We start from the raw sequence: 21888 nt of genomic DNA on the forward strand, positions 1-21888 counted from the left end.
ATAGACGCACACTAGCATTCACGTTTTTAAGTATAATTAAACATTTTTTGCTGGTCACCTGCCCTGTACCCCCTGCCTGCCTAAAGTCTCTTAGGCCATAGGCGCACACCAACATTCAACTTTTTAAGGATTATTACATTTTTCTCTGCACCCGTCTGCCTAGCACACAAGTGTCTCACCTTAGAGGCACAAAAAGATAACTTTTAAATCTCTATGTTGTTGTTATCTTGATTGAAATATTCATGGTTTGGATTGGAATGGTCAATGAATACACTATTCTTGTTAATTATTTGGAAATGGGAAAAATCCACAAAATTATATTATCTATATGAATAATGGAAACTCCCCAAAAATGCCACACTAAAAGTTTTTCTTGTTTGTTTGCTGTTCGGTGCACACGAGACACAGTACTTTCAGACAGAAAGCTGGCACAAAGTGACACCACACCACACCACATTAGTCCTCTGCCTGCTTCCGCTTGTGTAGCTAAGTGCCAACTGACAGCGCTTGAAGTTACTCAAAAATAAGGGTATCTTGCTAAAAAAGTGGCCAGTGAGGAGGAGAAGAAGAAGCAGATTCCCACCTCTGGCATGCCGTCCTCCACCTTTTTCTGGAATTGTGGTGTGCCTGCCACACCTTCCTCCGGGGAGCAAGCTGGGAGCAGCAATCCCAAATCAACTTCACTCCTCCAACCTACTCCCAATGCCATGACTCTCAGCGAGGCAACCACTGCAATCCTGGCAACAAGCAGTGAGTTTGAATTGGATGTTTCTCAGCCACAAATTACCCAATCATCGCAGGAAACTGAGCAAAGTAGACAGCAAGAGCCGTAGCCAGCAACAGTTCTTCCAAAAGTAGGTCGTAGAGCAGAATTTCGAGCTTCTTGCTGAGCGAGATGTAGGTCTTGATGGACCGTTGGCTTCACAATTTCCAGGAAGTCAAATAAAGGTGCTCAATCATCTTCTCCTAGCCCCCCTTCTGATGATATGGACATGGACTGGACCCCAGCTGAGTCTGAGACCCACCACGAGAGACAGTGAAAAGGAAAGTTGTTGAAAGCCTTGAATTTTCAACTAACACTAAATTGACCCTTGGACTTAGCTCTTCATTGTATCAGTGTATGACTACTGGCATAGCCAATTCATAAAGTCACGTTAATGAGGAGTGATGAAATGCTTGTGATTTTTCTTATTTTAATATTTATGTCTTTCGTGTAGTCTGAGTGGCATGGACTACTGTTGAAAGTGATTTCCCCATCTTTCATTTCCTCTCATTAGTGTGGCCAAAGTGACAATAAGGTTATAAGGGTAGGCCTTTGTGTATATGTGTACGTATGGGCACTGCCTGTCAGGCGAATGGAAAAACTATGTAGAATGAGATAGCATTTGTTCCATAACTATAGAAAGCATGCAGAGTGGACTGGGTTGCTTATTACCCTCCCATCTCCCAGAATAGATGCTGCCTGTGAAAGTGCCTGCGATGACTGAAAGCAAGACTAGACAAACCTCCTGACAATCCCTCTGTGTGAGAGTAAATATGAGGGGGCTGCTTTTCTAATGGACATGTAAGGTCAAGGTGACATTTTGATTTGCTCTGATTGAGAATAGGAACGTCAATCTACTAGGAGAGAAAGATTGAATCTCATCTTTGAGGAGGATTTTTGAGGTGAGACTCATGTAAAAACATTGTCTGCTTTCTCATTTTAATTAAAACCTAAGAAGATTGATTCAACTGCTGGTCTGTTCCTATTGTTCCTGGTGGTCCCTGTTTGGAAATATTATGTTGCTTCCTCCTGTTTGCAGATAGAGGTGCTTGATATTTCCTTATCATTATTTGCTAATGAATGCAGATGAGACTAGTAAACATATGTGCTTAGTGGTATGACATTCACCAGAACAATTGTGAGCTTCCTCTTGTTTCCCTGAACCACCAAGAATCAGCCCATGTGCAGATTCTCATCCATCCTGCAAACCCTAGATAATCTACTTATAGTACAGCAGTTACCATGGACCTACTGACCATGCTTAAAAGGACATGGTGGAGTCAGAGGAAACAGATTTTACAACGCGGACTGAACCACACATGCCGTTTCCCAGCAAGCAGGACCATGCTTGCCTTAACCACACACATGCCTTAATCAGGCATCAATCAATCAATCAGGAGTTTGTTAAAGCGCGACTACTCACCCGTAAGGGTCTCAAGGCGCTAGGGGTGGGGGGGGGGGTTGGGGGGGTGCAGGTTCCATTCCATCAAGGAGGGGGTCTGTCGAAGAGCCAGGTTTTGAGGTTTCTTGCGAAGATGGGGAGCGATGTTGTCTGTCTGAGGTGGAGCGGAAGGGCGTTCCATGCTTTGGCCGCGAGGAAGGAGAAGGAGCGGCCTCCCAATCTGGTCTTTCTGGTGCGGGGGACCACAGCGTAGGAAAGCTGGGCTGATCGTAGGGTCCTTTGGGGTGCGTGGAATTTGAGTCGACTGTTCAGGTATGCTGGTCCGGTGCCATGGAGGGCCTTGTGTGCGTGGGTGAGCATCTTAAAGGTGATTCTCGCCTCGACGGGGAGCCAGTGGAGTGTGCGCAGGTGCTGGGAGATGTGGCAGTGTTTTGGCAGGTTGAGGACCAGTCTTGCGGCGGCGTTCTGGATGTTCTGTAGCTTGCGGATGAGGTTTTTGTTTATTCCGGCGTAGAGTGCGTTGCCGTAGTCGAGTCTGCTGGTGACCAGGGCGTGAGTGACTGTCTTTCGGTGTTCGAGGGGGATCCATTTGAAGGTCTTACGAAGGAGGCGGAGGGTGTGGAAGCAGGAAGATGAGACAGAGTTGATCTGGCGGTCCATTTTGAGCTCGGAGTCCAGGATGATTCCCAGGTTGCGTGCGTGGTCTGTGGGGGTTGGCGGGTTTCCGAGGGCGGTGGGCCACCAGGTGTCACTCCAGGCGTCGGGGTTTGGGCCCATGATGAGTACTTCTGTTTTGTTGGTGTTTAATTGTAGGCAGCTGTTTTTCATCCATTTGGCGACGGCTTCCATGCCTTCTCGAAAGTTGCGTCTGGCGGTGTTGGGCTCGTTGGATAGGGAGAGGATGAGCTGGGTGTCGTCTGCATATGACACGATGTTGAGTCCGTAGGTTCTGACGATGGGGGCAAGTGGAGCCATGTAGACGTTGAAGAGCGTCGGGCTGAGGGAGGAGCTCTGGGGGACTCCGCAGGTGATAGGTGTGGGGTCCGAGAGGAAAGGGGGGAGTCTGACACGCTGCGTCCTGCTGGAGAGGAAGGAGCAGATCCAGTCGAGGGCCTTGTCCTGGATTCCTGCATCGTAGAGTCTGCGTATTAGGGTGCGGTGGGAGACTGTGTCGAACGCCGCTGATAGGTCGAGGAGGATGAGGGCTACTGTTTCTCCTTTGTCCAGTAAGGTGCGGATGTCGTCTGTTGCGGCGAGGAGGGCGGTTTCCGTACTGTGGTTTTTTCTGAAGCCGGATTGGGAGGAGTCGAGGATGTTGTGTTCTTCAATGAATGTGGCGAGTTGGCTGTTGATGGCTTTCTCGATGACTTTCGCTGGGAACAGGAGCAGGGAGATGGGTCTGTAGTTTTTGAGGTCGGTGGTGTCCGCTGAGGGTTTCTTTAGGAGGGGGTTGACCTCGGCGTGTTTCCAGTCGTCGGGGAATGAGGCGGTCGCCAGGGAGCAGTTGATGGTTTGGCGGAGCATGGGTGCGATGGTGTTGGCGGCTCTGTTGAAGATGTGGTGGGGGCAGGGGTCCGTGGGGGCCCCTGAGTGGATTGACTTCATTGTCTTCAGTGTGTCTTCGGTGGTGAGGGCTGTCCAGTCATCAATCACTGGTTTCCGGGTGTCGGGGGTGGTTGGTGAGGGTTCAGTGTGTTGGTTGTTTTCGTCGAAGTTGTCGTAGATGCTCTTGATTTTGTGGTGGCATATGCATGGGTAAGGCAGTGAGCGGTCTAGATGCACAGATGGGTGGGAACAGGAAGAGGACTGATTGGGAGAGGGAGCTCCGGTACTTGTTCTGGTAAGCAGGGCTAAAGCCGGGTTCATTGTTTTTGGGGGTGGAGGAAGTTTTTAGGGTTTGGGGATCGGGTTATTTCTAGGGCTCAGGGTGGGTTGGGCTGTTTTTAGATCTCAGGGAGGGTTTGAGGTTGTTCTTAGGGTTCGGGGAGTCAGGATTGTTTTTAGGGCATAGGGTGGTTTTTAGGGCTGGGGTCATGTTGTTTTTAGGGCTATGGGGGTGGTCGGGGTTGTTTTTAGGGCTGGGGTGTGATCTTTACCTCGGATATCTCTTTACCAATCATGCTTTTACAACAAAATTGAATGGTAAAGCCATGTGTGGTAAAGGAATGCATGGCTAAGACGCAATCATTGTTAGCGCCATGTTGTGGAGGCACGTGTGGTTTAGCCATGTGTGCTTCTATCATACAACCAAGGCAGTGTTTTTTTATAGGTAGTGTGGCTAACTCCTAATTTAAAGTGAGAAGAATCCTCAGGTAAAGTGATGGAAAGGTCTTTTTGTCTTTAGCATATGTGTTATATGTTGTCTTCTCATTTGGTATCCCTACTGATGCATCTCTGCATCATGGCCTTGTCTGCCTTCCTTGTCCTCCTTGATACCTGATGAATCACAAACCCGGAATTGCTTTCTCCTGCACTGAAACAAGTTATAACTTACACCCATGACCTACATCCAAACTATGTTTTGCCACAATGCAGCCTGTATTGCTTACATTAGTTTGTGCATCTATTTCATACGTATGATAGTACAATTACGCTTTATTCAAAAACTAGTCAGAAATTTGAAAGTAAATTTACAAGAAAACCTGGAGGGCACAAGTAGGGCAAAACAAGGAAGGCCCCTCTCAATTACAGTGAGGTTACATCAACCCACAGGTTTGTGATTTCGGCATTCAGAAAAGAAATGTCACAGAGTCTAAATTGTCCCATAGTTCTGAACAAATCATCCATATTACCCTATGAGGCCAAGGAATGCCCTAATCTGGATCTGGGTTGTAGGAGCTACCTAATCAACAATAGTTTGTATCTGGCTGGTGAGGTTGCACATGGCCTCCACCTATAAGGTGGCCCAGGTACAGCACTGAACTCTGCCCTATTTGCCACTTACTGGCCTTTATAGTCAGTCCTGCCTGCTGCAAGGCCTGAAGCACTACCGCCAGGTGAGACAAGTCATCCTCTCAAGTGGAACTGTACACAGCTATATCATCCAGATAAGCTGCACTGAACTGTTCCGATCCAAACAGGACCCTGTTCACCAACCTTTGAAAGGTGGTAGCAGTATTCCTTTAGCCAAAAGGCATTACTTTGAATAGGTAATATCCCTCTGGTTTGGAGAATGCTGACCTCTCCCTTGCTACTTCAGTGAGGGAAATCTGGCAGTAGCCTGAGAACAAATCAAATGTACTCAGGTACTTAGCGACCCCTAAGCTATCAATAAGCTCATCAGGTCTAGGTATAGTGTGATCTTCAGACCTAGGGACTGCATTCAGTCCTCTGTAGTCCACACACAACCTTACCTCCTCCTCCCCCACCTGGGGATTAGGTTTGGGTACCAGCACCACTGAGCTGGCCCATTGATTGTCAGAGGGCTCAATTTCCTCCAGTTCCAGTGTCTTAGCTACCTCAGCCTTGATGAGTTTGACATGGTCAGAGAACCTATACAGTTTGGTTTTGACAGATAGGCTGTCACCAGTGTCAATGATTAGTGTATACCAAGTGGTGATACCTGGGTCAAAGAGAACAGATCAACAAACTTCCCCAGCACCTGTTTGCAGTCTTTGTGCTGCTACTCTGTCAGTTTGGGAGAAAGTATAATTCCTTCCAATGGCCCATCGTGCACATTGTTGGAGAGTAGGCCTGGTACTGACTCAGTCTCCTCTACTCCTCTCTTCTGTGACCATCAACATGGACATGTGTGCCCTGTCTTGGTGGGATTTCAATCTATTGACATGCAGGACCCTTTGGGGGTTCCTGGCGGTGTTAAGGTCTACCAGGTAGGTAACTCTACCCTTCTTCTCTAGGATTGTTCACTTGTCTTGGAAGGACCTAGGAGCTACAGGCTCCAACACCCACACCAACTGTCCCGGAGTGTACTCAGGCATGGCAGCCTTCTGATCATACCAGTGCATCATGAGCTCTTGGATGGCTTCCAGTTTCCTGTTTGCTATGGACATGCACTCTGCCATGCCATGCAAGACCTCAGGCCTAGCACATAAACCAGCACATTGTTCTTAGCTTCCTTGAGAGGCTTTTCCCTAGACTCTTTCACCAGGCACAATGGGTCCCTTTAAGAATGCCCAAACAACAATTCAAAGGGGCTAAGACCAACCCCTTTTGTGGAGCCTCCCTGAAGGCAAACTATAGACATGGGAGGCTAAGATCTCATCTCCTCCTGAGTTTGCTAGACACACCATTGATCATGCCCTTCAGGGTTGTATTGAACCTCTCCACCAGACCATACATCTGGGAATGTAATGGAGTGGTGAACTTGTAGATAACACCACATTCATCCCACTTCGCTTTCAGATAGCTGGACATAAAGTTTTTGCGGCTTTCTGAAACCACCTCCTATGGGAAACCCACTCTGGTGAGCACACCAAGTAGGGTCCTAGCCACTGAAAGAGCAGTGACTGTCCTGAGGAGTATTGCTTCTGGGTATCTTGTGGCACGGTCTACTACCATTATGATATACTTGATTCCTGTTGCTGTTGGGGCCCAACAATGTCCACCCCATCCTCTCAGTGTTTCCAACCCACTACCAGTGGTATCAAGGGAGCCTTTGGCTTGCAACCTGTCTTGCCACTGGCCTGTCAGGTGGCAGAGGAGCTACAGAACGCCTGTACCTGTTCAGACATATGGGGCCAGTAGAAATGGTTTACCAACTGGCTCCAAGTCTTATTTCGCCGCCAATGACCTACCAAAGGATATCATGACTTAAGGTCAAGAGGAATTTTTTATACTTCTGTGGGGACCACCAAACTCCTGGTGGCCCCTTTTTGAGGTTTCTGGCCTCAGTGTAGAGAACTCCATCCTCCGAGCAGACTCTTACTTTGAGGTGGTCTGCCTCAAACTCTCAAGGGTGGGACACTCTCTCTGAAAAAACTCCTCTCTGGTGGGTCCATGTGCTCCTAACAATTCTGCAAAGTCCTGCAGATCTTGCAGGGGTGGAATCCCTAACTTAGAGGTCAGAACCTGCACCTCAAGGTCAGCTTCCGCTGCATATCTGGAGTTCCTGGTGCTGACTCACCAGACCCCTTGCCCTTGTCCTTGTAAGCTTGGCCCATTGTTCCAGGGTCAAGCATACAGCATTTCCCTTCTGGGCAGTCTGTGACGTAGTCACAGCACATACGCATTCAGAGAGTTCCGAAATTCTTGCATGGACCATTCTCCCCACCCCTGACCAGTCAGACACTTCAAAATCATTTACCAGTAGACACTCTACTAGGAGAGCAAAGAGACACAACCTGTCACACCTCCCCATTGCCCTGGAGTTTAGCTCTACTGTCTGAATATGTTTCCTAGTGATACACACCTGGTATGATCTGCTCTGGAGAAGCCCCCTTCTTTGTGGCTCCTGTGCCTCTCAGAGCCTCATAACTCAGTTCCATTGATTTTAGGCCTCTTGCTGTACCTCTCCAGGCTGGCAGGCAAGGCGGCCAGGGTTGCAATATCCACCCCACCAAAGAACATAAATGTTACCTCTGTCAAACCCTACCCCATCTCTGGGAAAATCTCTGCTCCCATACCTACACTAGCAGTCCCTTGGGACTACCCACCAGTGGGGTGCTTCTTTGTACAGACAGCATCTACTCTCTTGTGCCATGAATAATTACAGTCAAAGCACTTCCCCACCTTTGAGGGATCAAAGAACCTACTAGACTTTCCCTGAAACCCCTTGACGTTGGATTGGGTCACACCCCCATCTCCTTGAATAGGTTTTTGTGGGTCTTATGAGGACTCTTTCTGTTTTTGACCTTCTTTCCCCCATGGGGAGACCTGTCCTTCCTTCTTCCGATCACCCTGTGGTGCTTATTGGAAACCTGGGTTCTCAACCACTCATCGACTAACTTCCCCAGCTCTTTGGGGCTAGTCATATTAGAGTGCACTAGGTACTGGCGTAACTTCTCTTGTACACAGTGAGTCAGGATGTGCTCTTGAAGAATTAAATTATAGAACCACTCATAAGTACTCACTTTGTTACCTTCCATTCAGTCCTCTAGTTTCTTCACTGAGATGTCCACAAAGTCCACCCACAATGGTGTATTTACATTCTGGGTGTCACAGAACTTTACCCGGTTCTTGAGTCAGACACAATTTCTGAACTAGACATTTCCTCATGTGTGGGTAGTATTCTGTCTCATCCCACTGTACGGTCGTGAACCTATCCCTCTCACCTACTAGAATCAAATCGAGGAGTGAACACCAGCATTTACAGTGGACCCTTCTCATCTTAAAGGCCATTTCAAATTCTGCCAGCTATTTGTCTATGGCATCCCCCTACTGGTACTTGGGAACTATTCCAGTGGTGATTCTAGGGTCACCTCATCATCTTCATCATTTTCGCTGCCACAATTTCTTCTTGCTTTCTTTTCCTTCAACTGCCCTGTAGCTAGGTCCAACTGCTCTCATCTAGACCTAGGTGTCTCTCTGCAGGGGGCAGCTGTGGTCCACAAGTGGAGGGGCCTCTCTACCCTCCCCTAACAGGAATACTCAACCTAATACTGGAAGCAATGGAGGAGCTATCATCATCCGCCACTTCTTAGAGGTGATTGGAGGGGTCACCCACCACTTCATTCTTTGGAGCTGTCTGTGTCCGGATTGTAGGATTTAGTAAACTCTGCCTTCCTAATCCTATTAGGAGCAGGTAGCCCCCAAGGCTTACACTGTACTCTAAGCTCAGCAACTGTGACTTTTGTCAGGTTAGGCAGATCTAGCTCCATGGTATCCCTAGTTTTGGGTCAACAAAACTTTAGAAATCAGAAATAGAACACATTTAGAAATATTTCAAGTATGGAGTAAAAATCAGTTTAGTCTAAATTTCAAAAATGTCAAAATCCAAACGTTTGTTCTAAGTCAATTTAGCAGATTTATAAAGATATTTACTTAATTTACTGTATGGTGTAACTTAAATGCAAGCATACATCCTCACAGAAGAACACCAATTGTTGGGAAAAGGTTTATTAGTACTGATAAGTAGTGACTTACCACTAGTATTAAGGCCACTGACACAATTAAAGGTTTAGTTAGGGTCTCAATAAATGAATCTTTTGCTCAACCCTTGGTATCTGGCAACAAGCAGCCAGACTTCACTTAATTGACAGATGTGTAAAGCATTTAAAAACACCAATACATTAAACAAGTAAAACACAACACACAACAAAAATCCAACACCAATTTATAAAAATAGATTATATTTGTGTGAACAGATAGACACAAAACATCAACAATCCAGTGTTGGGAACCATAGCTATGAATTTTTTTAATGAATAAACACTTTCTAGTGCTTAAAAACTTAAAGTGCCAAATTGGGACATCTGGTCAAATTATGAGGCAGACTACGATGGAGTCATGGTCAGTTACACTAAGTGGGACGCATTGGATCAAAATGTTAACCTTTGCAGCTAGTCATTTTTCTGGAGCTTTTTCTCTCAATGTCGAGCAAGGCTCCTCTTCAGGCTGCATTTGTGTCAACGTTGTCTGCTTGGTTTTCTGCAAGGCCTCAGTGAAATCTTGGACTCTGGAGCTCCGGAGCTTTCAGCGGGACAAACCTGAAATCCAGGCCAGGTCACGGATGAAGGTTGCCGGCTTCACTTTTGAAATTGAGTCAATCACGTTATGGAGCTTTTTACCGCAAAGTTCCCAAACTTCAGCAAACTTTTGGATCTTCTACCAGAAGGTCTCCTTGTGGGTTCAAAGTGTCCACAACACCAATCCCGGGGTCTAGAATCTCTGAGATGGTCCTTGGGATGTTTAGATTACAATTCCCATGATGTACCTGGCCAAAAGTCCACTGGACACACTCCAAGGTGATGAATTATTAGAGGAGATGATGCAGATCCTGCTCCGCTCCCAATCGAATGTGTGCACAGGGCTGAGCCAATCAGGAATAAAGGAGGCCGAGCAGTGTGAGAACGTGCTTTGCATTCAGTACACGTGTGCGTTCCTTGTGTTCAGCCCCCTCCCATCACTTGCCCTATTTCCTCGCTGCAATCGAACATGTTCCAGCGATCTTTCATTGTATGTCTGTCTCGTTTTTCCGGCTCTCTTTAGTTCCTGACCTGGAGTTCTTCCGGGTTACGTTCGAGTCCCACATCTTGGTGGGCGTCTGCCTGCTTATTTCACCTGCTCTCCCTAGATTTCTGCCAAACAATATGTTCAGTGCTTGTTGGATCTTTTCCTTGTTCCTGTTAAAGACACAAAAGAAAAAAGCAATCATGCTTTAAAGAATTGATATGTTACAAAAGGTAGTAACATTTTACTTTGCATTTGAGCTTTCCTAAAAGTACTTATCTGATTTATATTTCCTCGTTGTTTGGATATCCTGCTCTTTGTTTGCATTACTTGATGTCTGTAAGGACAAAATAATAGATATTTGTTTCCTGATTACATAGGGCCTAATTCACAAAATAAATCTGAGTCGAAATCCTAACTTTAAGACTTTTGTTATTCAAAAAAGGCGTAAAGTTAGGATTCCTAACTTTACTACTATTAAACTGAGAAAAATCCTAACTTTACGACGTTTGGTATTCACAAAAGGCATTTAGTAAAAGTAAAGTTAGGAATCCTTTTGTCTCTCTAGCAAGCCACTGCACACCACATTAAGACAGTTTGGCTCAGCCTGACAGAGGCTAGCCAATCTGGAGAGGGCAGCTGGAAAGCGGGACTTTGGATTATAGAAAAGAAAGTTTAATAATGTATTTTCTGTGATAATTATTATACATCTAACAGTGCGCCTCCTTATTACACATGCCTTCCATCCGCATGCAATTACAACCAAATTGTAACAACGCACACCATTACGTAACAACGACTTGCGGAAGGGGACGCTGTATGTTGGAATAGTATAATTTACTATTCCAACTCCAGTCTGTGCAGCAGTAGGGAAAGTGTTGGATTTTAAATTCAACACCTTCTCCTCCCTCTGCAAGTCGTCATTACGACTTATGGGGTATTGGTATGCGTTGTTACAACACGGTCATTGTTTTAATGAACATTCCGAGCGCAGATGTCAGATCCAATATGTTACCACAAGTGACCGAGAGGAGTGGAACATATGTATTTTGCTAAAGTAATTGTTTAAAGTCAACTAACAACTCAACATTTGTAAAGCGCGAACAAATCACCCTTAGGGATCTCAAGGAGCTGGGGTCCATCTGGGAGATAAATTGAGCTATTGCCCAAAGTCACATGGTGCTGGGCTGGGCTGAGCTGCAGCGGAAAATTGAACCCTGAGCCCCATGCACTGGAGTTAGCTCTCTGGCCGCTGTCCCACACCTCTCCCTAAAGTCACGCTCTGCAAATTAGTATTTTGTAGTTTTCAATGTTGGTTGTGCAGAATATGGTTGTGTGATATTCATTGAAACATTTCCAACTGGATAATAATTGGTCTTGGTCTTTAATCCTCCATATCACAGTTGCCAATACAAAAATTCAGCACACATGGTGGAGTTTTCACTTTCACATGATGGGGTGAAGTTTCACCAATTATTTGAAGATGTATTATAGCGTCCATCTTGAAATGCTACACGTATATTCCGTAACTAAAATGATACAACTGCACTATTAATTTAAGTTACAAACTCGTAAAAAGTCAATTACTCACACTGCCAGAAAAAGGGGATGAAAGCTCTTTTGTACTCTAAGTAAAAAGGTGCCTCTGCAGCAAAACAAATCTAATATCAGAGTAAATCTGTTTTCATAGAGTAAAAAAAAGTTTTATTAAATTGACTTCAGGTTCAAAAGCCTCCTTCTTAGATGTTCTAGGCAGAAGGAAGTTATTCAGTATGACAGATCCCTTTCATTGATATATCTAAATTAGTATATTTTTTTCAAAGCACAACTGCCAACCATCACGTTTGATTATCTCTTTGAATATTAGAAACCCACTACATAACATTTGAATAATACATTATGCAAACTTTGACATTTCAACGAGACTGTAACTTAAATTAATTTCCTACATGTTGAAAACATGCCTATATAAAGAAACGTTTCGGAAATATTATGCTTATTTTTTATATTACGGTACATTTCGAATATTTTATTTTTGTATTTCTTAAAACATATTATTTGATCAAAATTGTGTTGCATTAATTCGTAGGTTTGCGCTGCATTCCCTTTTCCCAGGGTCAGATTCACAAGGAATTTTGTAGACACCACTGGAAGTTACATGTGCAGAAATGGATAGGCAGGGAGAAAGGCCTGAACCTCATTCACAGAATCGGGTGACGTTCGATCATGCAGGTCGACCTAAAGATAAATGCAAACACGTGCAGACGCAAATGTGGGGTTCCGATGGGAAAGTCGGCGTTCTTGAATGGTGGAAATTTTGACCATGCAAACTTTGAGAACGACAACAAGCTGGTATATTCAGAAAGAGTTCACATGTCGTTTTGCATGTTAGAAATACACACAATTATTATTTGACTGTGAACTGCTAGAGTAACAACATTTTTAGGGTGGCCCCATTATTTACAGGAGAATGGGTTCCTCAGCAGGGACGTGTTCTCCACCGAGAGGAAATATTAAGAAAGATATGTTTTTGTAAATGTGCAGTATGTCTACTCAGCGCGATGTCCACCCACAGTTGAAGTCAGTCTGCACTTAATTTGCTCACAGTGCAAGACTCTATCCGGAACCTAAAGAAAGTGGAGCTGACGAGGGTGCCAGAGAGCTGCAGTAATAAAACATTAGTGGGAGCAAACTGCATTCATTGCTAGGATTTGCGGGTAGGATGCCGAGGGACAGTGAATGGGGGCAGTGGCAGATTACAAGATAACCGTTTCTGAGAATGTATTTAGCGACAGATTGCAAGTTCACCTGTGGAAATCGCTCTCCTAGAATTTACATTGCTTTAGATTCCCTTTGTGCGGTGCTGAGAGTCCCTTTTCAGCTCCAAGGCACATAGTTAAGAACAATAAAAAATATTTTACTGATAACGACAGAAGAAAAAGAGAATTGAGTGCGCGCGATCATGCACTATGAAACATTAAAACTCCGAATAGAAAATATAAATCGTTAGCACTTTGAACTACAGCTACAGGAGTGGACAAAAACTGCCGTAAAAATCGATTGCTTTGATGGTGTTTTGTATTACTCTAAAATACCGTTGACTTGTGACAACTGAAACACATACTGTGCATGCACTCCGACAAACCAACATTAATCACTTTCAGGAACATTAATAGTCAGCTAAAAGAAAAGCTGTTTTCCTCCCATGGAGAAAATTAGGTATCCTTTGGTGAAAGAAAAAGAACGTTACAATGCAAATGTCCATTTGCTTTTATTTTCCTTATGCTGCTTTGTAGAGGAAGTGCACCCAAACTTTGGAACTCTTTCCCACCTGCTATCAAAACAAATCCCTTCTATGAAACAAAGTACGTTTTCAAGCAATTCTTCTCAGCTTTATCTAGAATATATATGAAGCTACAATTATTTTTGGTACACATAGGAACTAAGCCATGTGCTTACAAGAACTCTTCTTTACTATGCAGTGGTCAGTAGACAATCTTAGGAGGATATTCTCAAGAAATGGCAAAAATTATCACTAACCTTAGTTACCGATAATTTAATTAACGACGCGTACCACGGTAAACTATCGACTTGTTAGAGACGTATTCACAACACATCGCTACGTGGTGATAGCTACTGAGATCAGCGGTGAAAACTGCCGCTAATATTAACGTTATGGCGATAGGAATTCCCGCATTAGCGGGCTAAAACTAACGTTAGGCCCATTAGCGATAAAAAAAACTTGTGTTAGTCGGCCTAACATGAGCTTTTTTTGTATCTATTAGAAAAAATTGCCGATCAGTCTACCCCCAATAGAAAATATGCCCCCCAAAAGAAAGGAAATGCAGAATGAAGCCGCCAGGGCCAAGTGCGCCACACATCAACAACCCCCTCAAGCCGCCCAACATCCGATATGGGTAAAAATGGGATGCCTAGCTCGACCTGCGCCTGGTGCCTAGATGCTTCGCGGGACCTGTGCCTGGAGCCTGGATGCCTCGCTGGACCTGCACATGGAGCCTGTATGCCTTGCTGGACCTGCAACTGGAGCCGGGAGCCGAATGGGGAGAAGCTGTGGAGATGATGAGCCGTGGCATTAGACATTGAGGGCAGAAAGATCGCCTTTACCTGGTGGTGAAGTCTGGCAGGTAACATGGAGAGACATTGCTGATGTGTGTGAGAAGACCGCCTTGCGACCCTTGGAGCTGTTAATGGTAGAGGAGCTACGGCGCACCAACGTTGTGAGGTCTGCATTGCATACTACGATCCACCACTACACTGGGGAGCACGGAGGGGATTACCAACGGTGTGTGCCATCTCCCTGCATCACAGACCGGATGATGTTGGGCTGGCCGTACGCTGAGGAGGTTGATGCCCCTGTACTACGCCGAACTTGTGTGGCGTGAGTGCTGCAATGTCACGCCTAAGGGGGGCCTGCTGCTTCAACTGCATCTGGAGGTCCACCAGCGGAATAAGCAGCAACTGCTGGACCCAGCCCAGTGTAATCACACCTGGCTGATGCTCCTGCTGGCTGAGTCACAGATTTGTAGAGAGTGCAGTGGATTGCGCCATGGTGTCAACGTCCAGGTAAGGAGAATGTGGGACGCGTAGTGCAGGAGGGCTGGGGGGGGCGAGTCGCTCAGGCCTAACACACGCATATGACCCACCCCCAGTGTCAGCTCTTCCGCTATGGCGGAAAAGCATTGCCCCACTGAATCAATGAGTGCAGAAGAGGAACAATAATCACATGATGATAGCTAACTGATGTAATCATGCCATGTATTCTCAGGGGTGAGAGGGTGGGTAGGACGATTCCAAACTAGGAGCAGGGCATGGGTGAATTGGCAATCCAACTCAATTGCGCTATGGCTGGTCGGCCCACTCAGGCTGCCCAAAGCACTCATGCGCACATCCCTGTTCGCAAAGCAGGCTGCTTTACAGCCTGCATGGAGAACATGACCACCCCTCCAGCCCTTGGCTGCATGACTTGTCTTGTTGCCAATTACCAATCCCACCACTGCATCGCAGCGTTGTGATTGACTCAGCGGAGAGAGCCTGGCTGCCAACTTCCTTTTCTTGGAAGCAGACGCAGGAGAGCAGGAGCTACAAAGCCCCAGGACCTGGCTTCGAGGTAAGACTTCCCTCATTAACATTTTTGCAACACCCGCTCACACACACATCCCTGAATCCACGCCCCAACATTTGATCTTTCCAGCGTTTACCACCTCACAGCTGTCAAGCCACCCCCCCAGCCCTTCTCAGTGGTGGCCGCTATGCGCCCAAGCACAGCGGGCGTACCACTCATGTGCCAAAGGCACATACGTAACATTAACGCATGCCATACAACACATTCAATTCCATTACATACTAATATTAGGCACATGGCACCAGTAAAGTAGGTATTGCATAGCAGAGACATAAATACCACTATTCCATTTTCAGTGAGTGCAACCCAAAACTAACCTTTGCACCTCAAACACATCCGTGAACCCAGGAATACCTTTTTAAGCCCAAAAAAACACCCCAATTTTAATAATTTACCCCAAAACACCCCCCAAATTCCATAATTTACCCCAAAACTCATCCCAATTATCATATTCTACCACATAATACACCCCAAATTTATTCTCTAACAACCAAAACCCATACACACCCTAAAACTAAAAAATATCCTATGACTGACCTCACATTTCTTTGTAATGGAATGCGATGTAAAGGCACCTGGTTTGTTGAGTTTGAATTGTAACAGCATTATGATGTAGTGCGTGCATTGTAGTGGACGTCTCCTGTGTGAAAGGCAAGCCATAGGCAAGCCCGCCTACGTCCGTCTGTCCCTGGAATGTAGTCACCACCAAGCACCCTTCCTCTTGGACACTCCACCGCTACGATGCCAGCACCCTCCTCGCAATCAACCCTGGACGCTATAATGCCTGCCAGGACCAGCCTCTGTTCGGACCGGACAGCGCCATCACTTACGGCTACTAAATCCCCAGCAAGGATCACCCTGACTGTGAAGGAGGAGGCATTGCCATCACCTACAGAACCACACTCCGACTGACCACGCACACTAATGACCCAACGGTGTTCCTGGAACACCTCAACTTCCAGATCCGGACCAACCCCAAACTCATTCTCTGCGGCACACTCATCTGCAGGCCCCACGGGCAATTGACCCCCATTCTCCGATACCATTGTAGACCTCAGTGCACACCAGGCTCTTCCATCCACCGACGACATTCTACTCGGCCGACTCAAGTTCCACATGGACAACTCCAGTGACCAGAAAAACACTCCCTCCTGTGGAATCTCAACAACAAATTCAGATTCAAGCAGCTAGTCACCGCAGCAAGCAACGTAGCAGGGCACATAGTCAAAACACGTCTCCTCCTCCAGCTGGACCTTCAGCTGCAGCCACACCACTGGACTCTCCTGAACCAACCATCATTGTATACATCACGTCTTCACCATGCCCACCGTGCACCACCGCCATCATCGCACACATCTCAGATGGATCAAGGCCACCAAAGTACATCTCATCAGCTCCCTCAGCACCACCACTACGTCTACACTTACAGACGATGACACCGCAGTGACCAAACGCAAATAATGTATATCCAACTGCACCGACACCCGGGCACCCCTCATGGACGGCACTGCGTTAGTACCTTACGCCTGCCTGATGACAGGTGTAAGGGTGACGCAGTGCCACAGGGATAGGCTGGCACCATGCATTGCTGGAGTTGCGTCATGGTTGTGACAAGACTGCAGTTATGCGTGACTTTAGCGCAGACAGATACATCAGGATTCCAGGCGTATCTGTCATTTTGCTTCATGGGGCGCTGTCGATTAACTACAGCGCATCCGTTGTGTCGCATGAAGTGGGTAGTGAAAAGTGTTGCAACGCTGTCTTGTTGCAGTGCTGCAACACTTTTCATAAGTGAGGTCTAGGAATGTGCACTATCTTAATGATGGTGCGCGGTCCTGCCCTGTAATGCTGAAGCAGGGCAGAGCAGCAACATTACTTGCAGTGCCGTCCAGCAAACAAATCCTGCTGAAATGAGGCCCCAATGGTTATCTCCATTATAAGACCGGATATTTTCTGGTCTTAAAACACTGCCTCTAGTTGCAGTTAGAGCCATTTTTTTGGTCCTCTTGACATAAAGAATTCCCTTGTGAATATGGAGATGTTGGGTTAACAGCAGAATTTGCACGGGAACGCCTCTTTTGCATGTCATTAGTAATAATTATTGCTAACAGAAATCGTAATCCTTAAAATTGACGTTTTTGCCCAAAAACCGTTGCTAACGACTGTTAGCGACAGCTTGTGAATAAGGAGATAAAAATATAGCTGCATTAGCGACAGAAAAGTGCTGCTAACGCGGGGATAAGTCCTTGAGAATATGCCCATGAGTTTCTGGTTTGACCGGTGTCAATCAGTAGTAGTCTGCCCTTGTTGCATCTTTACAATATCCCATGACACATAATGGTCAGGGGGGATACAGCAGGGAGAGGCGTGAGCAAGTGTAATGATCATGTGTTTTAATTTCCACCTAAAACAAGGTAGCTTTTAAGCATGGGCGTAAAATCCGTTCCGCTCGCGGATTTTGCGGATTTTCGGTAAATTCGCAATCCGCGAACTCTCGCGAACTTACCGAAAATTCGTAAATCCGTGCGAAGCGGATTTTTTTGCTTGGTCGCACTTGCCAACTAGAACACTATACAATTTCGCGCGAGTAAATACTTGCGAAAACGTAGATGCGGCGGGCAGCGACAATCTCGCAATTGCGAGATTGCAAAATGTGCAATTTCGCACAAGAAATCCACCAGCAGGCAGCATAAACCTTGACAATTATGATTTTTATCAGAATAACTCCTCAGGTTGACATTTGCCTGCACTTTTTTTTTGCAAGGAGTCCATTTAGGGGGGGGGGGGGTGGGAGGAAGGAAGTGCCCCACAGTCTCCAACTTCCTGTTCCTGTCCAGCAGGCTCCTCTCAGTGCTTTCTTCATGTGCTGGTCACTTTGATTTGGATCTTGACCTGGAAGCACTCAGCAGGTGCAAAAGTTCAATCTTATCATTAGTAACCATTCCCTGTAGTGCCTGGAAGGATTACTTTTTGTGGATGCTGCTGGATATTTGGATTTTTGCAAAACTGAAAGCACTCAGCAGGTGCAAAAGTTCAATCTTATCATTAGTAACCATTCCCTGTAGTGCTTCCTGAGGGGCCCCTTCAGAGTTCAGTTGCCTACTTGCAACTATTCTATGACCCTGCTCTGACCCTCACAGCAGGCTCAGAAAAAGCAATTACAGATAAGGAAGCAGGTTCCAGCCAGGAAGTTCAAATTCAGAAACACATTAATCAGCCCCTAATTCATTTATGTCAGTTGAGGCAGGGCAGGTGTGCTTTTCCACCCATAATCTACAGTGATGAACTAGAGGGTGGCATGGGTGAGCCAGAGGGTGGCATGGGTGAGCCAGAGGGTGGCAGTGGTGAAACAGAGGGTGGCAGTGGTGAAACAGAGGGTGTTGTGATGAACCAGATGTAGAAACAACATGTTCGCGACCGTTGCTACCCGAAAAGTAAGTTCGTGTTTGCGAACTGGTACAAAATCCTCGCGAACTGGCAGAAATCCTTGCGAACACAAAAAAAAATTAAAAATCCGCAAATTCGCGAGAGTTCGCGGATTTTGCGGATTGCGAATCCGGAAATACGCAATTTCGCGGATTGCCAATTCGCAAAATCCGCCCATGCTTTACCCAATATTTTGTCTTTGTGTCTAACGTGCTTGAAACAATGCAACATTAGTATGATTAGTACCTATTGACACTAGGGCACATATCTACTATGTTTTTGCTGTTGGGCTGAGTCACTTTTGTGCTGCAACTCTGATGCAAATTAATGTTTGGCATTTACTAATCGACGCAAAGCCTTTTTGTGTGACTTTGATTGGTTTAGTCAAAACAAAGTAATAATGCAGGTCATACTTCTGTCTTGCGTTACTTTGCACCTGGTAGGCTTTACATGGGTGGAAAATGGGCATTCTCATGCATACACACATGTATTTTGACGCAAACCCAGATTTACAAATCTGGGTTTGCGCAAAAATGGTGTGTCTATCCAACAGAGGCGAAACAAGGAGAAATATCTTTATTTCTTCTAATAACTTCCTTTTTCCATACACGCTTCATTCTGCAGCACATATAGAAAGCACAATACGCCTTTAAAGATTGCTTTCCATAGGAAGTTGTGCTTTCCCGCACAAAAACAACCTTGCCAATAAATACAGGGACACTTGAATTGTGGTGCAAGGATGCTTGTGCTGGCGCTAGGCTGCACACTGTGTGCCAGCGAAAGAAGAAATTAGAAATGTCCAATAACGTTGTAAATTTGGAGAATTTTTCTGCTCTCACCCTTTCAAAAAACACAGTGTAACAAGTTCCCTTGCTGCACTGCATTGCGTGAAATAATAGTAAAGATGCTCCTAGGATTAGGTACATAATGGAGTACTAAGGACTGATACATAAAGGAGAATGTGTAAAAAGGAAGGTAAGATTACATTTAGCGACTATAGGGGAAAGCAATTGTTAAGGGAGCTATTGGCAAACGTGATACCTCTCAGTTCCTGTGATGTTTTGATTTATAATGACTCTTATTAAAATTATGTGTTCCCATGGATAGGATAAATTAATAATTGTCATGTTTAGAAGGCTATTGTGAAAGATATCTACATCTCAGTACATTATTGTTATCCCCTTGAACATCCTGCTGCAATATCCATATATCCAAAATTGAAAATATACCTAGTAAGCCCATAACATCTCATCAGCACGTGTCATAAATGTTAAGGGAAATGTTCTCAGTAGTCAAAGGGTTAATTCAAAACAATACATTTGAGCAGATTTTGTTCGATCAACAAATTCCTTATAACATATTTATTTAATAGTTTTGTGATGCACTATATGTATTAATTGCATTATGTGTACACATATTTAGAAGATGCATATGTGCAGTGCATACTACTGTATGATGCCCTAATAGGTGTGAAGGATCTAAGTAACCAAGTAGACAAACTGCTATATATTTTAAAATACAAACAACAAGCATAACTGCTGGCATGTAATGCAGTCTATGGTGCATTTTGCAGTATTTAAATAGCATATATTTGATAACTTGTGGCTATTCGGTCAAAATGGCTGCCTCCAAAGGGAGACAGATGCTTTGGTAGACGTCCTTTAAGGTTAGGAGAGGGGCCAGAGTTAGAGGATGCGTATTTGTTTTGTCCCCAAAAATGGGACTACATTTCTTTTAGGCTCTTGAGAGCGACGGGTAAACCAAAACAGTGATGGATTCTATTTTTCTGGCCAATTTTTAATATGCATGTCGTTTATCAATAGCAGCATTGGAACAACGTACGTGTGGTGATTAATGTATATTTATTCATGGTGTATTGCACGTGATTTTGTGAATTGTGTCTGAATGCAATCACGTTGATTGCTTGAGCTACCACCTGCATGATCATGCCAGGTATGCATCAGCATTCAGCCCTAACAATGTGCAATATGGAGAATGCGCGTGTAGCTGTCAACTTCCTGCGGGAATTCAGCAACATTTTGATTGGCATTTACAAGGTTTTTACATGTTAGTTTGATGCCCCAGATTCTGGCAATACCATCGTCTATTCTGTAACGCATAGACAATACTTTTTCGTGGTCTTGTTTGCACATTGCCGAAACTCATTGTGCACAACTTCTTAAAGAGGGACTGACAAAGCTGCAATGCCTAGCTTGCATTTTGGGTCATAATTTAAGTGTTATAAAAAAAAGCTGCTGCCAAAAAAAAGATTGCTTTCTGAATAGAAGTAATATATCGGATACATAATGGGTTGTCCTATTATTTTATGTTATTTCGAGATGTAAAATATTCCCTTGTACTTTGCAAAGGAAGAGATCTGTATGAACTGTGATCATATTACAAACACTTAATAGCTTGAGATGAAAGAGAGATAGCCCCAGGGTGCAACCAAAGAACACTCTATGAATATTCGAAATTATTTGGTAACAATAGGTCTAAAAGACGGATGCAACTGTTAAACCAGGCCTATAAGTACCGCAGGTTGGGGCCTTACGGAAGTGTGCCCTTTACATATTTCCATGCACCAGAATCACTGATACCACGACGCAGAGTTAAGGAGATATTTTAACCAGTTGAGTTGATCAACCTGGGGCCTCATTTATGAAAAGTGACGCATCGCTGCGTGAAAACAGCGATGCGTCACTTTTCACTGCGCTCTCCCTGCGACATGATTGATGCGTCATATTTATAATATGACGCATCATGTCGCAAGGAGTTACAGATGCGTCAGTATTTCTGACGTATCTGTAGGCGCAAAAGTGACGCATTGCTGGAGTGTGTCACAAAAGTGACGCAACTCCAGCAATGCTTCCTTTCACATGGGGAAAGCCCCATGTGAAAGGGCCTGCGTCAGTCTTACGCCTGCTGTGAGGCAGGCGCAAGATTTTGACGCAACAGCGTCCTAAAAGTGACACAGTGAAATCTCATAGATTTCCATTCGTCACTTCTACGAAGCTTTTTGCGGGTGAACGCCCCCTCTGCATACATTATACCTGACGCAGGTATAATGTGGCGCAGGGGTTTACA

Source organism: Lissotriton helveticus, chromosome 4_1 (assembly GCF_964261635.1).
Source record: "Lissotriton helveticus chromosome 4_1, aLisHel1.1, whole genome shotgun sequence".
NCBI classification, from domain to species: domain Eukaryota; kingdom Metazoa; phylum Chordata; class Amphibia; order Caudata; family Salamandridae; genus Lissotriton; species Lissotriton helveticus.